At 44.7% G+C, this 19,172-nt stretch overlaps 1 long non-coding RNA gene across 2 annotated transcripts in view; it reads right to left on the bottom strand.

The window, feature by feature from the left end:
• LOC128324953 (uncharacterized) overlaps positions 1 to 15,122 on the bottom strand; it is a 180,500-nt gene extending 165,378 nt beyond the window's left edge. For both annotated transcript variants that reach the window (XR_008307179.1, XR_008307180.1), the window contains exon 1: positions 14,993 to 15,122. This is a non-coding gene — a long non-coding RNA (uncharacterized LOC128324953). The remainder of the gene's footprint in view (positions 1 to 14,992) is intronic.
• Positions 15,123 to 19,172: the final 4,050 nt, after the last annotated feature.

The raw sequence follows: 19,172 nt of genomic DNA, 5'->3' as shown, positions 1-19,172 counted from the left end.
GAGTCCTCAGTTTCCAAATGTAAAAACGGGTAGACTACAAGAGCAGCAGCTTTGTGGAGAATGTAGCAGGTCAAGCTGATGGGATCTGAGCTGTCAGTGACTGACCAGGAGTGAGATCTTGGGGTCATGGGGGACAACTCATTGAAAGTGTCGACTCAATGTGTGGCAGCTGTGGAAAAGGCCAATTCCATGCTAGGAGTCATTAGAAAAGGTGCAGAAGAGGGCAAGCAAGATGATCAGGGGCCTGGGGCACCTTCCTTATGAGGCTAGGCTACAGCATCTGGGGCTCTTTACCTTGGAAAAGAGGCGACTAAGGGGAGAAATGATCAAGGTCTATAAAATTATGCATGGAGTGGAAAGGGTGGACAAAAATCTTTCTCCCTCTCTCACCACACTAGAACCAGGGGTCACCCCATGAAACTGAAGGTCAGGAAATTTAGAACCGACAAGAAGAGGATGTACTTTTTCACACAGCGCAGAATTAATCTATGGAATCCTTCGCCATAGGATGTGGTGATGGCCACTAGCATGGATGGCTTTAAGCGGCTTAGACAAATAAAGAGGTCTATCAATGGCTACTGGCCTCAGTGGATGTGGGCCACCTCCAGCCTCAGAGGCACAATGCCTCTCAATACCAGTTGTAGGGGAGTAACAGCAAGAGACAGGGCATGCCCTCAACTCCTGCCTGTAGGCTTCCAGCAGCATCTGGTGGGCCACTGTGTGAAACAGGATGCTGGACTAGATGGGCCTTGAGCCTGATCCAGCTGGGCTCTTCTTATGACAGATGTTTTGTCTCACTACATAGAGAATATTTTAAAAATCCAGAGACACAGCTCTGAGTAAGAGAGAAGGTGACTCTGAGGGCCGACTATTTTGTGACCCTTCATCACATTGAAAGGATGCCACAAAGACACCTGCCACGGTAGCCCTGACTACTGTTCATCCCGTTCTCCAACTCTGGCAAGTAGAACAGGACAGTTAAGAAGCCAAACACAATGAGGCTGAGCAGGCAACCTCAAAAGAAGGGCTGCACAACTTCAGCCCTTCAGCTGTTGTCAGACTACAACTCCCATCATTCCTGACTATGTGGCTGGGGATGATGAGAGCTGTAGTCCAACAACAGCTGGATGGCCAGCACTCTGCAGCCTGCCCAGCTTTAAAGTTCAGCGTTTGTATTAAGATCCAAGCAAAACAGTAAAATGCAGGAAATAGGCCAAGTCATTCCAAATAACCTTTTGGGGTGGGAGCAGACTCCAAGGTCCCTTCCAACTGTGACGTTCTCTGACATTCTATTCATACACTACACCAGTGTGGTGCAGCGGTTAGAGTGCTGGACAAGAACCAGGGAGACCCGGGTTCAAATCCCCATTCAGCCATGAGACTTGCTGGGTGACTCTGGGCCAGTCACTTCTCTCTCAGCCTAACCTACTTCACAGGGTTGTTGTAAGGAGAAACTTAACTATTGTACACCACTCTGGGCTCCTTGGAGGAAGTCCGGAATATAAATGTAAAAATAAACAAACAGAATCCTGCACTGAGCAGAATCCTGCACGCACACCCCCAACCCCAGGCCCCCGAAAACAATTTTGGGCCGGTAGGGGCCACCACCGGGAGCTCTCTGGAACTCATTTCCAGGCAGCCCTTGTTGCTGGATAATGTTCATTGGAGGAAGCTAAATTAACGTTATCCAGCAACAAGGGCTACCTCCCTAGAAATGGGCTCTGGCGAGCTCACCCAGGCTCCATGGATCCCAGGGCCTGCCCCTCTACGTGTGAGGGACTGGTACCCAACAGCTCACAGACAGGCACCGGTCCATGGACCAGTGGTTGAGAAACACTGATCTAGAAGACCTCCCAGGTCCCTTCCCACTCTGAGATCATATATCTGCTAATGGGAGCTGGCTCAGATTCCTAACAAAAGCAGGGGTGGAGGTATATGCCCTGTGATTGGAGTGTGGAGATCAGAGATGGATAGGAAACAGAATAGGAAGAGGGAGGGAGGATAGATATGCAGGGCAGGGCTGGGCTGGATATTTCACCCCATTAGATAAACAGAGCAAGCATTTAGAAATGGCACCAGTTCTTTGCAAGATCGTGTTACTGACTAGAAACACAGAGGTTGCATTGCAGCTGAAATCAGTGGAACCTACTTCCGAGTAACCCTGCACACAGGCTCAGGCTGTCAATCACTATTTGCTTAATAAAGCACAGAAGAGCTTTATTCAGCAAATCCATCTGATTTACAGCCTGCGCCTGTGTGCATGGTTACTCGGAAGTAAGTTCCACTGATTTCAATCGAGTTTACTCCCAGGCAATGGTGGAGCTACCAGTGCTCCAGAGTGTCCCTGGAACACAGGCCCATCCACCCCTCAGGGCAGCAAATAAATATTACATAATATTTGAGCTTTCAATATGGTTCTATAAATATTATTAGCAGAAGGGGAAAGATTGTCCTTAAAATCAGACAGGAAAAAGCAGCAGAAAACCATGAAATCAGTGGTTCAGAGGGGGGTGGGTGGGAGCTGAACATGTTTATTAGCCTAGATAAAGCTTGACTTTATTCAATGTGATGAAACTGCTTTCTTCCTTGAAAGTGTGTATAATATTGCCGCAGTATCAGGGTGGGATTGGATTTCACAGCTGGGGAGCCCCGGGCATGTGGGTTGGGGGCATGCTGGGGAAGCAGACGGCGTGGTTGTGGCCGGCGCGTGTGTGTTTGGGGGCAGATCAATACTTGGCTAGTAAGCCAAGCTGATATTTGTGGACCTCTGCTCACTGCCAAGCCAGATTTCAACACAAGCAAAGGCTTCACATGCTCCTTTCCATCAGGGGAGCAGGCCAAACAGCCTTGGCTTCTCTCCTCCTTGTCCTCAGTCACCCTTCTCCAAACTGCAGATTGCACTCACTGGAAGGAGGAGATGCTGTGCTGGAAACTATTGAGACCCGACATCTCTTTTAACATCTGATCAACTACCTCTTCAGGCTATGATCTACCAAATAGTTACGCATCTACGGAACATTTGCCAACGCACTTTATTATTTGAACTGCCTACTTTGGCAAGGGGAGGGACAGGCCGGAGAACTGGAACGCACCGACCTAGTAGGGCTGGGAAGTCAGTTCTGTGCTCTGCTATGCAGCTGCCATAGATCGGAAACTGCATTTTGGTCCCGCTAAGAGTCCGGAAAAAGGCAACCGGGCTAGAGTGCCAAAAGAGAAAGAAACACTGGGTTCTTACCATGAGGGTTCTTTCTCCTCAGAGTACAGAGGTCATCGTCCACAAAGGGTTAACTTCCACCACTCACTCCCCACGGACAGGATAGTTTTAGGTAGATTCTTAGGTAACAGAAAGTCCAGCCCTCCTCCCAGCAAGCTCTTGGAACTGGACCCCCAGTTCCAAAACTGTCACACTCCATAGAGGGACAAAGAATAGAGAATGTATGTAAGAAAAGTGAAGTGAGTATGCAGGAGAGTAACAGACAAGTTAACCTGATCGAAAGGACAGGCGAAGGAGACTTGACCTGCTGGAGAACCATCTGACTGATCTACGAGTGAATTGGATGACCTCCGCACTCCAAGGAAAAAAAACTTTCACCGTTAGACCAATGTTTCTTTCTCCCTCGAGTAGGAGGTCATCATCTACAAAGGGACATACCAGAACAGTCAAAGGTGGGTGTGATCAGCTCAGGCACTGGCCACTTGCTGGAGCACCGCCCGCCCAAACGCAGCCTGCACAGACAAAGGAGTTTATCCTGTGATGCTTGATGGAAGGTGAGATCCAGCAGAGTTTGTGCTGCGAAGGCTGCTGTGGTAGTGTGCACTGTGCGTCAAGGGTGCGGTAATGCCTTGCGGGACAGGATAGGATAAGGCCTGATATGCTGTGGAAATGCATGCCCTAATCCAGCATGCAAGGGTGGCCTTGGTGACCTTGGACCCCAAGGATGTAGAGCGAACGGAAACGAAGAGGGCATCTGACCTTCGTTCTGCAAACGAAGAGGGCATCTTTAGTTCTGCAAGCATATATGTGCAGAACCCAGCACACATCAAGATTGGGTAAAAGGAAGGAAGAACAATCTCCTGAGCACAATGAAAACCAGAGGACCTTCAGAATGAAGGTATGGCAGGTCTTCAGAACCACCGCCTCTGGCTGGAACTCACAAAGCTCCTTAATGACCCAAAATGACCCCAGTTCCAAAACCCTGCAGGCAGACATGATAGCAACTAGAAAAAGGACCATGCAGAAAATATACTTAAGGGGCAGTGAGGTCAACCGCTCAAAGGGAGACGGGGTTAGTGTGCGGAGGAACTTGTTAAGGTTGCGGGACAGAAACTGGTGGACAGGAGTTAGAGGAATACTGATGGCCCCACACAAAATGCAGGATGTGTGTGAATGCAGAGGAGCAACTGGCCCCTTTGAGCTTAAGCACCGAGGACAGTGTCGATGCCTGACATTTAAGGGTGCTGGGCCAAAGGCCCTGATCCAGGCAGGCATGGAGAAAGGCCAGAACCTGTGGAACAGAAGCTATGAGGGGATTTATCTGCTTTCTCCTTGACCATCTAAGGAAGGCTGCCCAGATAGCCTGATAAATACAATTAAGTGTCCAGGAGGCAGGAAGCCAAAATGGTAACTTGTGCCATTTCTGGAATACCCTTCGGACTCTAAGATCACAGGCATGGAGTTCTAGCCAGTCTGGGTCAGGGTGGAGCACAAGACCCTGAGATAGCAGGTCCGGCTGCTGAGGAAGATACCATGGGGGTTTGCGGAGAGGGCCAGCAGGTCAGCAAACCATGGCCAAACCCGGCGGCAGCGATTAGTCCGACTTTTCTTTTAAAATAAAAATAATAATTCTAACATGGCGGGTACCCCCCAACCAGGCCCGAACGAGTTCGATTTCAAACCAGACCGGGCCCCAAGTTTGGGGATGCCAAAACCGAACATGCCCAGTCCAGTTTGAGTCTGGTTTGGACTCAAACCGGACAAACTGGCTTTGTGCACATCCCTAGTATAGACCCCCTGCTAACAAAGCAAAGAGTCACCTTTCAAAGTGGTGACTCTCTTATATTTAGTAGTAGAACAGCAACTAACCCTATCCAGCCCCAGCACAGCATCCCTCTATTGGCTGTGGCTGGTGTCTATCTGATGTTTCTTTTTAGATTGTAAGCCCTTTGGGGGCAGGGAGCCATCTTGCGTAGTTATTATTTGTTTTTCAATATAAACCACTCTGGAAACTTCTGTGGCAAAGCCATATATAAGTAGTATAGAGAGCCAGCATGGTGTAGTGATTAGAGTGCCGGACTAGGACCGGGAAGACCCGAGTTCAAATCCCCATTCAGCCATGAGGCTTGCTGGGTGACTCTGGGCCAGTCACTTCTCTCTCAGCCTAACCTACTGCACAGGGTTGTTGCGAGGAGAAACTTAAGTATGTAGTACACCGCTCTGGGCTCCTTGGAGGAACAGCAGGATATAACATGTAAAAAATAATAAAAATAAAAATAAAAATAGTATTCTGGAGAGATGCTATGTAGGGCTGAGTAGGGATAGTTATTCTCCCCCTCCTATGTACAAGAAAGGCACCCCTTCACTCTCTGATCCAACTGGATTTTAGCCCTCTTCATGCATTGTGTTCACCACTTAAACAAGTTACTACTATGACTACAAATATCTATATATCATTTTTCAGCCGTTCTCAAAATGGTTTACATGGGGGATAAGATGGTTCCCTGTCTCAAAAGGGCTCACAATCTAAAAAGAAATACAAGCAGACATCAGTGACAATGACTGGAGGAATGATGTGCTGCGGCTGGATAGTTATTTATTTATTTAAAATGCATATTCCCCACCCCTCCAACGCACTACTGCTCAGGCCGGCTCACAAAAATAAGATAGGCACAAGATACAATAAAAGTGATAAAATTAACTCAATAAAAAACAAAAAAAGTTGTCAGATTAAAAACCACAAACATTATTAGGTTCAAATTAAAACTGAAAATTATAAAAAGCTAAAGAACCTACCAGATATAACAAAATAATAATAATGGAGAATTGAAAAGCCTCCTTAAAAAGGTGCATTTTAAGATGTTTTTTAAAAACACTGAGGGAGCATGGTGAAGCTCTTCAGGGAGGGAGTTCCAAAGCCAAGGGGCCACAACCAAAAAGGCCCTGTCTCTAGTCCCCACCAACTGGATCTCTGTTAGTGGTGGGGTCATGAGCAGGGCCTGAGAAGATGAGTGGAGGGCCCTAGCAGATTCATATGCGTGAATGCAGTCACACAGGTACCCCAGCCCCAATCCGTGTATAGGGCCAGTTGCTCTCCCCACTGCTAATTATAAAGGAATAACCACTTGAAAAACAGCTCTTTGCTCAGTTAGCATGTTAAGGACATAAGAAAAGCCCAGCTGGATCAGGCCCAAGGCCTATCTAGACCAGCATCCTGTTTCACACAGTGGCCTACCAAGTTATTTGCATGCTATGCTGAACAGAGGTACAGCAATAGTTCCTATCTATAGCCTGCATTTCAGACAGCCTGTACCGAGATCTGCTTTTAAAATGAACGCAAGTACAGTCATGCACACAAAACCATAAATGCCTGAACACAGACATCTGAAAGCATCTGAACCCAATAGCCCTATTCACACATTATGTTCAACACTCGTACAACAAGTGTAGACAGGTACAGTGGTCTCTCGACTTACGAACTACTCGACATCCGAAGTTTTCGACTTACGAACGACAAAAATGACCAGAAGTCGTTGCCGGTTTAGATGCAGCTTCCTCGACTTACGAATTTTTAGATGCGGTTTCCTCGACTTACGAATGTTTCCAGACCTCCGTGGGTGCGCTTTTCGACTTACGAAAATTTCGACCTACGAACGTGCGTTCGGAACGGATTAACTTCGTAAGTCGAGGGACCACTGTACCATTATTCATGTGTTACATTCAACAGTTGCAGCATCTGTCTTCAGTGTACACACTTATATGTTATACTGAACACAGGTACAGCAATACACTTCCTATATGTACCATGTATTAATGGGCCTGTACCCACGTTCCACAGGTACAGTCATTCACACAAAAGCATATACTTGTGTGCAGACATCTGAACTTAAAGTCTGAAGAGGGCTACTGTCAGTCAACTGGCAAACTGTTGCAACACATTCACTTGAATGCCGTCAAATACAGTATTCCAAGAAGCCACCACCACCCTTCAGCAGCCTACTGTATACAAGCACATCATGCTGATAGCTAAAGAATAAGCAAGTGTTTCTTGCTCTGCTGTCCAGCTGCAAGGGCAGCAGCAGAATTTCTTTTTCTTTTTTTTTACATTTCATATCCCACTCTTCCTCCAAGGAGCCCAGAGTGGTGTACTACATATTTAAGTTTCTCCTCACAACAACCCTGTGAAGTAGGTTAGGCTGAGAGATAAATTAGATTTATGGTTTAAATTTTAATGCTGGTTCTAAATGACTTTAATGTTAATGTTATAAATGTTTAAATTATTTTAATTGTTGAATTGATTTAGTTTTTATTTTAACTGTTAATTGATTTTAATTGTTTTTATTTGTTGTAATCCACCCTGTGCCTGAGAAGCTCAGTTCCTGAGAGGGAATATGGTCAATGTCCTCCGGCGTGAAAACAGATGCTAAGAACTCATTCAGCTTCTTCGCAATCTCCTTATTCTCCTTAATAATCCCTTTCATACTCTCATCATCTAAGGGGCCAACCACCTCCCTGGCAGGTTTTCTATTTTATTTATCCCCTTTGACTCTTCTAGCTATATGCTCCTCTGAAAAGTATGCAGTGTACTGTGCTTGATTGGCCAGCAAACTCGCCTGACCTGACCCCATAGAGAATCTATGGGGCATTGCCAAGAGAAGGATGAGAGACATGAGACCAAACAATGCAGAATTGCTGAAGGCCGCTAATGAAGCATCCTGGTCTTCCATAATACCTCATCAGTGCCACAGGCTGATAGCATCCATGCCACGCCACATTGAGGCAGTAATTGCTGCAAAAGGGGCCCAAACCAAGTACTGAATACATATGCATGCTTATACTTTTCAGAGGTCCGATATTGTTCTATTCTTCAATCCTTGTCTTCTTGGTTCCATGTAATGTTCTAATTTTCTGGGATTGTGGATTTGGGGTTTTCATGAGCTGATCATCACAATTATAACAAATTAAGGCTTGACTTATCTCGCTTTGCATGTAATGCGTCTGTCTCATATATCCGTTTCACCTTTTAATTTGCATTACTGAAATTAATGGACTTTTGCACAATATTCTAATTTTCCAAGTTTCACCTGTATCTATGTGGTTGCTAAGAGTTGACACCGACTTGACGGCACTTAATTAATCAAGCAATCAATCAATCATCTCCTTACATTTCTTTTGCCAGGGTATATGTTCCTTTCTGTTCTCTTCATTTGGGCAGAACTTCTGTTTTCTGAAAGAAGTCTTCTTCCCTTTTATAACTTCCCTGACCCTACTTGTTAGCCACAATGACATCTTCTTGAACTTGGTGGTACCTTTCCTCCTTCTTGGTATTCATTCCAACCAAGCTTCTATTATTGTTGTTTTGAATAAGCTCCATGTTTTCTGGAGTGATTTGACCCTCCTGACTTCCCTTTTCAGCTTCCTTTTACCAGCCCCCTCAATTTTGAGAAGTTTCCTCTTCTCCAGTTCAAGAAATATATGTTTACTGGTGAAATTTTAAAGTAAAGTAAGTCACACCAGTGAACTGGTGGAAGTAAGTAAAGTCACACCAGTGAACTGGTGGAAGTAATCTAAACATCTGAATTTGGAGGCCCAGGACATCTCCAAACCTCTGGATTTGGAGGCCCAGCTTTTTAACAGTAGTAGCCTCTTCTGAGTCCACCTTAAGTGACGCAGCCAGGAAATGTTTGACTAACAAGCAAAAGGTTGCCGGTTCGAATCCCTGCTGGTACTATATCGGGCAGCAGCGATATAGGAAGATGCTGAAAGGCATCATCTCATACTGCACTGGAGAAGACAATAGTAAACCCCTCCTGTATTCTACCAAAGAAAACCACAGGGCTCTGTGGGCGCCAGGAGTTGAAACTGACTCCTAGGCACAATTTACCTAGCCTCATTTGAAGGTGTAGAGAGACCTTTTAGTTCATTTGGACCAATTCATTCTAACTAAGAAATAATTCAGGAACTGAAAAAGCAGGAAAGCTTGTCTTCCTTTTCCAGACTATGAACAAACAGAAATAGAAAAGTGAAGAAGATGACTGTTAGCTATATACCACCCAATATTTTAAGTTTCTCAAGTTGACTTGGCTGAAATTGCCTATTTCATTTGTAATTTTTTAAATAACTTTATATTCATAACTAATATAGTTAACAATTCAAAAATACATGTGCTTGTTTTGTTTTGTTTTAATTATTGTCTGTTGAAGAAAACTAAGCACAAACAACAAGCTTATTAGTACAATTTAAAAGGTGTTTTGGTGCTGGTGGTGGTGCTCCACAACAGTTTCAGTTCAATTATTCATGGATGTTCAGAGGATAGATTTGTCAAAATGAAGTGGGATGTGGTTCACCTCTTCATGACTTCACCTATATATATGTGCTTTGATATTAAACAGACTAATCAAATCACCTTTTTTTAAAACGAAAATTCATCTGAAAAAAATCAGAATAATTGCTTTATCATGTATATTGTGTATCTCTGATACCTACATCTATAGGAACATAGGAAGCTGCCATATACTGAGTCAGACCATTGGTCCATCTTGCTCAGCATTTTCTACACAGACTGGCAGTGGCTTCTCTCTCAGCCCTATCTTGGAGATGCTGCCAGGGATGGAACTTGGAACCTTCTGCAAGCCCCTGCTAATTGGGCAGAGACAACTTTTTGAACGGGTAATTATCTTTATTTAGCAGGGGGAGAGCAACTGCCCCTATGCACCCCCAGCACAATACCCCTCCCTCCAGTGACTGTTGCTAGTGTCTATCTTATGTTTCTTTTTAGATTGTGAGTCCTTTGGGGACAGGGATCCATCTTATTTATTTATTTATTTCTCCTTGTAAACCACTCTGGAAACATTTGTTGAAAAGCGGTATACAAATATTTGTTGTAGTAGTAGAAAATGATGATTAAACAGAATATGTCCTACTAGCAATTTAAATTGTGGTTTAAATAATTAAACTGAGTCTTCCTGAGACTCCATAGTAAATTGTGAACCCCTCTGAATAGAGGACAAGTTTCCAATTCTTTTTCGCATTCCTTTTGCTCTGCTATATAAACCTTTTCTGTTGAAAGAATACATTTCACAGATTAATTGTGATCTGTAACAAAGTTCTCTTGTCTATCCGGAATCTACTGCCGATTCATTTCAGTGGATGGCCCTGAATTCTAGTATTATGAGAGAGCCTACTTTATCCATACCATGCAGCATTTCATCAAGAATATCCCTCACACTTGGTCATCTGTTTTCTAAATGACAGATCCCCATATAGCATGGATCTACCCAAATAGCTGTGATCTCCACTATTTTTCAAGCGGGAACCACTTTGGCAAAAAAAAAAAAAAGTTTCAATGCAAGACAGCCACTATGCTGACCTTTGCACAGTATTACACTTTTTTCAGTGCTGGGAGGGCCCTTGAATAAAGATGGAGCTCTAGGAGGAAAACACTAGGAAGGGCTACACTTCCCAGTATTCTGTGCACACCTTCCAAGATGGTGTAGGGTCTCAATAGGGATCGGTTTCCCTTAAAGGAGCCCCCTGGCATTAGGGCCTGGGCAAAACGCAGCACCGTTTGCGGTTTGCTGCATTTCTATGCCACAGGACTTGGCAAATTTTCTTCAGATCTAGAAGCCAGACAATATGTACGTGTCCAAATTACTGGACTTAGTGATAGTGACTGGACACTGTGGAAGGAGGTGGTATTTGTGAAACTGCAATCCACAAAACCACGGATGATGAGAGTCTCCCGTATATAATGTTTAATACTTCTGTCAATGGCAACAGGCCATCCATCCTGCTTCTAGAAACTTAACACTTGAATTTTAGTATTTTCTAGCAGAAACAGCTAAAATTAGGGCCCCTCAATGTGAGGAATAAATTCTGTGTGCAAATATTATGACACTGCTACTGCCTAAAACAAATTACAATACTGAATAGACAATTGAATAAAAAGTGACTGAGGGAAAGTGGAGTAATGCACATATGGCTTCATAAATCACTGGGAGAAATGGGAAGAACATCACAAGTTTCTGGGCTCTCTGGTCAGTAAAAAAAATAAAAGGGCCACATTACATACACACACACACAAAATTTAAACATGCAAATAAACTAGGAAACAAGACACTGCCTTAATATTAACCAGTAAGCTACTACTCTGAATACAAAAAACCCTGCTGTCGTGTTTGCCAAATGAAAGCTGTCTAGGGTAAACTCTGAGCATAGCAGACAGGGCACCAGGGACAGGGAGGACTGTTATGCAACACTATAAATCCAGGTGATCACAAAAAAAACCCTGACTTCAGTCGCTGAGATAGCTGGTCGTAGAATGATCCGGTAATCCATAGTTATGTCTTGTAATGAGTACTGTATGGGGTTGTGGTTATGATGTTATGTGTGTTGTATTTTATAGAACTGTGTTACTTCATATGTTATTGCTTATAAGCCGCCCTGAGTCCTATGGGAGTAGGGCAACACATAAATCTAAATAAATATATATATATATAAATGGGCCTCTCTTTACAAGTAACATATTTAGGACACAGGGTTGCCTGGGACAAATGAAGATTTTATTAAATAACTCTAGTTCTCAATATGCTTGGTTAAACTTCTAGGTGCCACGGCTCCCTAGCGCCTGGGATTTGTCAAGTCGAGCCACACCACCTGGAGTCATGTGCCTCAGGAAAAGGTCAGATCACAGGTATTGCATGGCCAGGAAAAATACACACACAAAAATCACACACCCCAGCACTGTTCCCTCCAAGACGCGTGCACATGCATGCGCTCACAATTTTTTTATGTCCGCTCCGTTAATTTTCCCGCTCCAATTAAATCAGGAAGGCCCCATTCTGAACACAGGTGCACACACACTGCCTTGATACAGCCGCCCAGAACAAAACTCATTCCAAACGGAGATGAAAAAAATTACGGGGACCACAGCACCCCAGGGAGAAATGGAAGGAAGAGGAAACTGGATTAAATGCCAGAGTAGTCATCATGTTAAGCGGGCTTAGTTCCACCTTAAAGCTTGCTGCAATAAATATGTTCAACTTTACAGTGCCACTAGACTGTTATTCTTGCTGGATTAAACAAGCATCGTTTGCACACTCAAGTTACTGTAGGCCAGAACGTTTTGAACACAAGCAAGATGGGATTTTTGCATAGCTGTCAAAATATTTATGTACTGCTATCCAGCAAGAAGTTCCCAGAGCAGTTTACATAACAAAAGATATGGCAAAAAAAATGGTTTCCTGTCCCAAAAGGGCTCAAAATCTAAAAAGGAACACAAGAAAGCAACAGTCACTGGGAGCGAAACTGTGTATATGACCTTTCATAAGATGAATAGAGGACAACTAGTGAAGAACTGTGCCACATCCTGAGCACAGGTTCACACACCTGTCCCAAGGGTACTAATGGAAACAGAGCTTAAATCCACATAACACCCAGTAAGACCTAGGTTCAAATTTTTCCCCTCATTGGGCGGCCTCAGGTAAGACACTATCCTAGCTCATAAGTTTACTGGCAGGAGTACAATGGGATAACCTCTAATATACCACCATGAGCACCTTAGAAAAGACGTAGGATTTACAAAATAATAATAATTAAGAAAAGGTAAAATCAATTTCCCGACACAAGTGAACAGGCAATGAAGCCCAAAAAAAAGAGATTAGAAGATAAAGCTTAGGTGCTACTGTACGAAAACACCTAGCATATTTATGGCATTCTGGTCAGAAAACACAATACAAAATGGATGATGAAGTTTCCGTAGGGACATCCAACAGAGATAATCAACCAAGCCACTTACATATGACAGGAGTTATACAATTTGCTTCAGTGAGATGTGGAAATCCAAGATGTCATTTATCTTAAAATCTTGTCCTCTTCAAGCATCACATCCCTCGTACAACTACTCTGAACTTCACAAGAGCTGGCCCCATCTATAAAATATAAAATGTAGATTCTACAGGATTCTACAGAGTAGATCATACCCAATATAAATCCTACAGGAGTAAACTGGTTGAGGGATGTAACCAGTGTTTGTGCAGATAATGATTTCTATAAATATTCTAAAGCCCTTTTAAAGAGAGAAAACATTACAGCAAAACATTATTTTATAAAACCACATAGGGAAAAATAAAATATGCAACAAACTGCCTCTCTTAATCACTCTGACAAGACCCCACAAGAATTGTAAAACCATTCACTTCTATGTATTTTATGCATATATAAAAAAATATTTCTACAATGAAAATATTGTAAACGTATTATTGCATTTTACCAACTAAAGCTAGTAGTACGTATTAAAAAGATCCATGCACACAGAGGTCGCTCTGAAATTTCATGTAAGAAACTGCATTTTAAGACTGCTACAAAAATAAGGAAATGGTGGGCTCTTCTCCACCGCAAGAGTTATTAGATGACTAATTATGTCGGCCCATAAATATGGGCCTGTATAAACATGTCCAAACTTGTAAACTCCAGTATGCTTTTTAGAAGTGTGATTGAACACAACATCATAGCCACTTTCACAGCTTTCTTTCCAGCATTATTCAAGATAACATTTAGTTGCATGACTAAAGGTTGTGCATTTGATGTTGATTACACACTGCAAATGCAACTGAGGAGCAAAACCTCAGACTCTCAAGGATGGACGACAATTAGAGCACGCAAAAGCAAAAAGATCAGGAAGGGTTTTATGATGCATAATATTCCTGCTGTTATTTACGAGAGGATCGCATTGCAAAAAAAAAAAAAAATCCTTACAATAAGATGGACCTCACTGGAAGAGGGGGCGGGCTGGATGACCTTCAGGCCTATCCTCATGCCTCCTACTACAAGTCCTCTGGTGAGAAACAAAGGATGTTTTCCTATCCTGGAAACTGCTTAGGCCTCTAAGGGGAGAAGGAAAATATTCTATTCAACTAAACTTGGAGGGGGAGGCAGTAAGATCTCTGCAAACACGTGAATTCCCGAGCCAAAGCAGACATTCTAAACCACGCCAGGATGGAACACACCTCATCCAAACGTGCACTTGGGGCCAGAGCAGAAATGCGCGTGCATCGAGGTGAAACAGACACGTCGAAGAAGAACGCGATCAAAATCGACTCCACACGACCCAAACCTCGAGGAGTTTCCCAGCCCCCGAAGGTGGGCGGCGGGGGAGAGGAATGATATAGCAAGGCCAAGTGCAGAAAGTTGCACGATCCCGGACCCCAAACTCCACGAGTTCGGAGGACCCCCCCCCCGCCAGCTTGCTCGCCCTCTAGCCTATGGGGAAAAGAATCTGCACAAGAGCAGGCCCGAAAGGGAGGATGGGCACATCAAGACGTGCCATTTCGCCATCCCTCCAGCCCCGACCTTTTCGGTCGTCGTCTTCACGAACACGATTATCTGCACGTTCCCAGCCCTCCCGGCTGCGGATGTGCACTGATCCCCGCTCGGAATTGTCTATTTTTAGCCCTTCTTTATCCAAAGCGCTTTGGAAGAGAGAGAAATATATCGATGTGCACATATAGAAATATAAAAAGAGGGCGGGCGCGCGCGCGCGTGGGGCGGAGGAAGAGGGCATCGTCGTCGTGCACAAAGCACGCGATGCGTGTGCCTCACACGGCCACCTGCAAACTTCTCCCAACTTGAGTGTCTGGCGAGCGAGGAAAATCGATTGAAAACTGTTTTAAGGGGGGGGAAGGGCTCCCTCTCTCTCCCCTCCCCTCCCCCACACGCATTTCCAGCAGCCTCCCTCTCCTCCCCTCACCCCCTTTCCCATTCCGAGCCCTGCTTACTTACCACGCATCTTTCCCCGGCCACGCAACATCCCTTCAACAATTCCAAACAACTGCAAAGTTCCCTGCAGTGTCCGACCGCCGCTTCAGTAGAAACGAACCAGAAAAATCACGCCAAAAAAAGAGCTGGGGGCGGGGGAAGGGGGCCGCTAGGGCCGCCACCGCTATGCAGCAGCCAACCGAGCTCCTGGCCGCCGCCGCCGCACATGTGCTTGCAAGAGCACGCGCTCCGCGCTCGCCTCAATGGAACGCTCTGCTGGCTGGAGGCTGCGTGACGTCACGGCCCCCAGCAGCTGATCCTGCCCTGTTGGCGGCGGCGGCGGCTGTTTGGGAGGAAAGCAAGGAGGCCGCCGAATGCCCTCCGCGGAGCGCATCCGACCTGCATGCTGCAGCAGCCGGCTGAGGAATAGGAGACTGAGAAAGAAGTCCAGCAGGCTGTCCTCTCTTTGACTCGATGTGTATCAGCCCCTGGCTGCTCCTGTGCAGCTTGCTCTCTCTGCCCCAGGGTGGGAATGCTTAATCTCCCGGCTGCTGCGGTCTACCTGCTGACCACTGCATCTGGGCTCTTTTTACCTTGGAAGAGAGGCCGTGAAGGGGAGACACGATCGAGGTGTAGACAGTTATGCATGGAGTGGAGAGGGTGGGCAGAGAGACATGGTTCTCCCTCTCTCACAACACGAGAACCAGGGGTCACCCCCTGCAACTCAAGGTCGCGAAATTTAGGGCCCACAAGAGGAAGTACTTTTTCACACAGCACAGAATTAATCTATGGAATTATCTGCCATGAGATGTGGTGATGGCCACTAGCTTGGATGGCTTTAAATGGGGCTTAGACAAATTCACGAGGACAAGTCTATCAATGGCTACTAGTCTGGTGGCTATAGACCACCTCCAGCCGCTAAAGATGCCTCTAAATACCAGTTGCAGGGAAGCAAGAGCAAGAGAGAGGGCATGCCCCCCTCATCTCTTGTCCGTGGGCTCCCCAGAGGCATCTGGTGGGCCACTGTGTGAAACAGGTGCTGGACTAGATAAGCAGGGCTGTTCTTATGTGCTTTGTACTGTTGATAAAGCTGTTGTTGGGAACATAGAAAAAAAGCGGGGGGGGGTCAGTTTCCCCAGGTCATTTGGTGACCCTCATTGCCAACTGATCAGAAAAACTAGGGTTGACAACCCTAGTTGCCACCTGGGTCAGTTGGCAATCGTAGCGGCTGACATGGCGACCCTAGTTGCCAAATGATCAGAAAAAATAGGTTGGGCAACCCTAGTTGCCAGTGAGGCTGGTTGGCAATCCTAGCTGCTGACTAGGATGAACCTGGATTCTCTCTAGGAATTGGCATCAATCACCAGGTGAATATTAAGAGCGTCCTTGGAGATGTTTATGATTTGATAGTGGGGAACATGTTGGAAAATAAGACTGAGTTGGGGTGGTTAGACTCTAGGAAAGTTAGAGTAGGCAACCCTATTATGAGCTTGGCCAGCTGGCAACTAGGATTAACCTGGAGTATCTAGGAATCGAAGTGGTGGATAGCTTCTTCTTTTAGGATCGACCATCAACAGTAAAGGATCCAGCAGTCAATAAATATACTGCAAACTAGCACTTGGTAGGGTTGCAATGAAGTTCTTGGAAAAGATATTTAGATGCCATAACCTACAAGATTAGAATTGTTTGGACAATGGTTTTCCCCATGACACTCTATGGATGCAAAAGCTGGACTTTGAAGAAGCAAGATAGAAAAAGTATTGACGCTTTTGAACTTTGGTGCTGGAGAAGACTTTTGAGGATACCATGGACAGCCAGGAAAACAAACAAATGGATCATAGAACAAATCCAGAATTTTCACTCGAGGCACAAATGACCAGGCTCAAACTATCATACTTTGGACACATTATGCAAAGACCCAGCTCTCTTGAGAAGTCCATATTGCTGGGAAAAGTTGAAGGTAAGAGAAGAAGAGGATGACCAGCAGCAAGGTGGATGGACTCCGTTACAACAGCAATGAATGAACCACTGAGAGACCTTAAAGGCCAAGCTGAAGACAGATCATCCTGGAGAGGATCTATCTATATGGTCGCTAAGAGTCAACACAGACTTGACAGCACTTAATCAATCAATCCAGGAATCGACCTTAATCTCCAAGTTGCTATTAAAAATCATTGTGGAACTCTTTATGGCTTGCCATTGGGGAAAAAACTGGGGGGGAAATCCTCCAGTTATAATTTGTCAGAGTAGGCAAGCCTACTATGAGCTGGAATCCTGACTGCTTTGGCTTCTGTGTGCTGACACAATGTGATCTGATCAAGGCACAGAGCCTGCTGCTTGTCCTTTTACTGCTTCAGAATGTTCCCATAACTCCCACTCCCCCCCCCCCCCAATGTATCCCAGATCAAGAATGCTAAATAAAACCAGAACACACTGACTTTAGGCCTTCTGTCAGCCTAAGTAAAACCCATGCAGAAACTGAGAAGGAAGCAGAGATGAGGTGAGATGGCCTCCTCAGGCAATGGATTATTGGGGCATCAGTAAAGTGACAAGATGGCTTTCTGCTAGAGGAGGCTCTTCATTTGGGGCACTCTCCTTGCCAGCCCCAAATTCTTGCCAACCCCCGATTCTCTCACCAAACATAACATCTCTTCTGCTTTGTTTCCCCCTCTGTGTGTTTGCCTCTCCCTCTGCATGTCTGTCTTTCTAACAATTTGTTATGAGATGGCTAACAAATAAAGTTTATTATTGTTAATTATTATTATTATTATTATTATTATTATTATTAATAATAATAATTTCTTGCTTGAATGTTGCTTTTCCATTTCACTGCTTGTCAGCAGATGGCACTGGCTCTTGGTCTTTTTTCTACATTCCTCTGTAAAGCCATTTCTTCCCTCTTAGGATGTTCAATGGGATCTGTAGCCCCTAATGAAGTAATTACCATACTTAGTCTCTACCCAAACTGCATATTTAGTGCCTTAGCACCAATCAGGATGTGCCTTTCTTTTCTCCCCACCCCCATAAGGGTGGGCAGGGGCTAGCCCAGCTCCTAACCAATCAGAATAGCTTACAGGCACCTATTCTGACCAATAGCCAGCAAACAAAGCCAGCCCAGTCATTTGATTTCCCAGTCTGAGTAGACTCCCTGGAGATTTGTGTGCAAAATTGGAGTATTCCATCTGCAAGCAAATGCAGTTCAGAACAGGTAGGAGCCCTGGCTACCTTTCTCTAGAGGGAAACAAGCCCTTTCCTCCTCACTCAGCACTCCGAGCAAGCCCTCGGGAGGCATTGGGTTTCTCCAGAATTTGCTGGGAGCTCTTTTGTTTTCCTTTTCCTTTTTAAAATGCCACTAGGGAATCCTGGCAAAATTCAGACATCTAGAGAATGAGGGGGGAAGTGGGGAATATGGTGGACTGGCACTCCTCTGGGAAGTTATTTTTCAAACAAGCAAGTAGCCCCACCTTCCCTGTTCGTGACTTCAAGCAGAGCCTCATGCTAGCTCCTTTCTCTTTCTCTTACTCTCTCACCTCTTGAGGGTGGAGGAGAGGAAGCCGGGTTATCACTTCAAAATAAAACAAGGCATTTTAACTGAGATTACTAACTGGACAACTTTATCCTGTTTGAAGTGTGTGTCTTTAATGCAGAAATATGTTGGGGGGTTTTAAGGATTCTGAGATTGTCTTCTTTTCTTGGGCAACCAAACAGGCACAGTTTGGAAACCAGGCCAGTCCAAAATAGTCCAGTAATTCCACCACTCTATAGTCCTTATGCCAGTTTTTGTTTGTTGTTGGTTGGTTATTTTGTGTGTTACCTTTTTGGTGAGTGGTAGTAGTATTGAAAGGAGAGGTTAGTGTTCGGCGTAAGTTCTTTGGACAGGTTTGTGATTGATATGGCTTAATTTTCAAATCTGAGAAAGGATACTTTGAAGTAAATGTTGCATAGAACTACAGCCAATTCTATACAGTTTATTCCAAGTAAAGTCTTAATGAACTCATTGGCAATCATTACTCCCAAGTAACTGCTGTATGTATAGGATTGCTGCCCAAAGACATATCCTAGAAATGCTTATATTGTGAGAAAGGGAGAAATAAGGCTTGGGGTCCCCCCCCCATTTTTAAGTATTCATGGCCATGTATGTGAGAAGAAAGGAAACAAGTGGACTCCGTGTGTGGTCAAATACATGGTGGTGTTTTCAAGTGGA

Source organism: Hemicordylus capensis, chromosome 4, assembly GCF_027244095.1.
Source record: "Hemicordylus capensis ecotype Gifberg chromosome 4, rHemCap1.1.pri, whole genome shotgun sequence".
NCBI classification, from domain to species: Eukaryota; Metazoa; Chordata; class Lepidosauria; order Squamata; family Cordylidae; genus Hemicordylus; species Hemicordylus capensis.
This window is presented reverse-complemented; position numbering and strand designations above follow the sequence as displayed.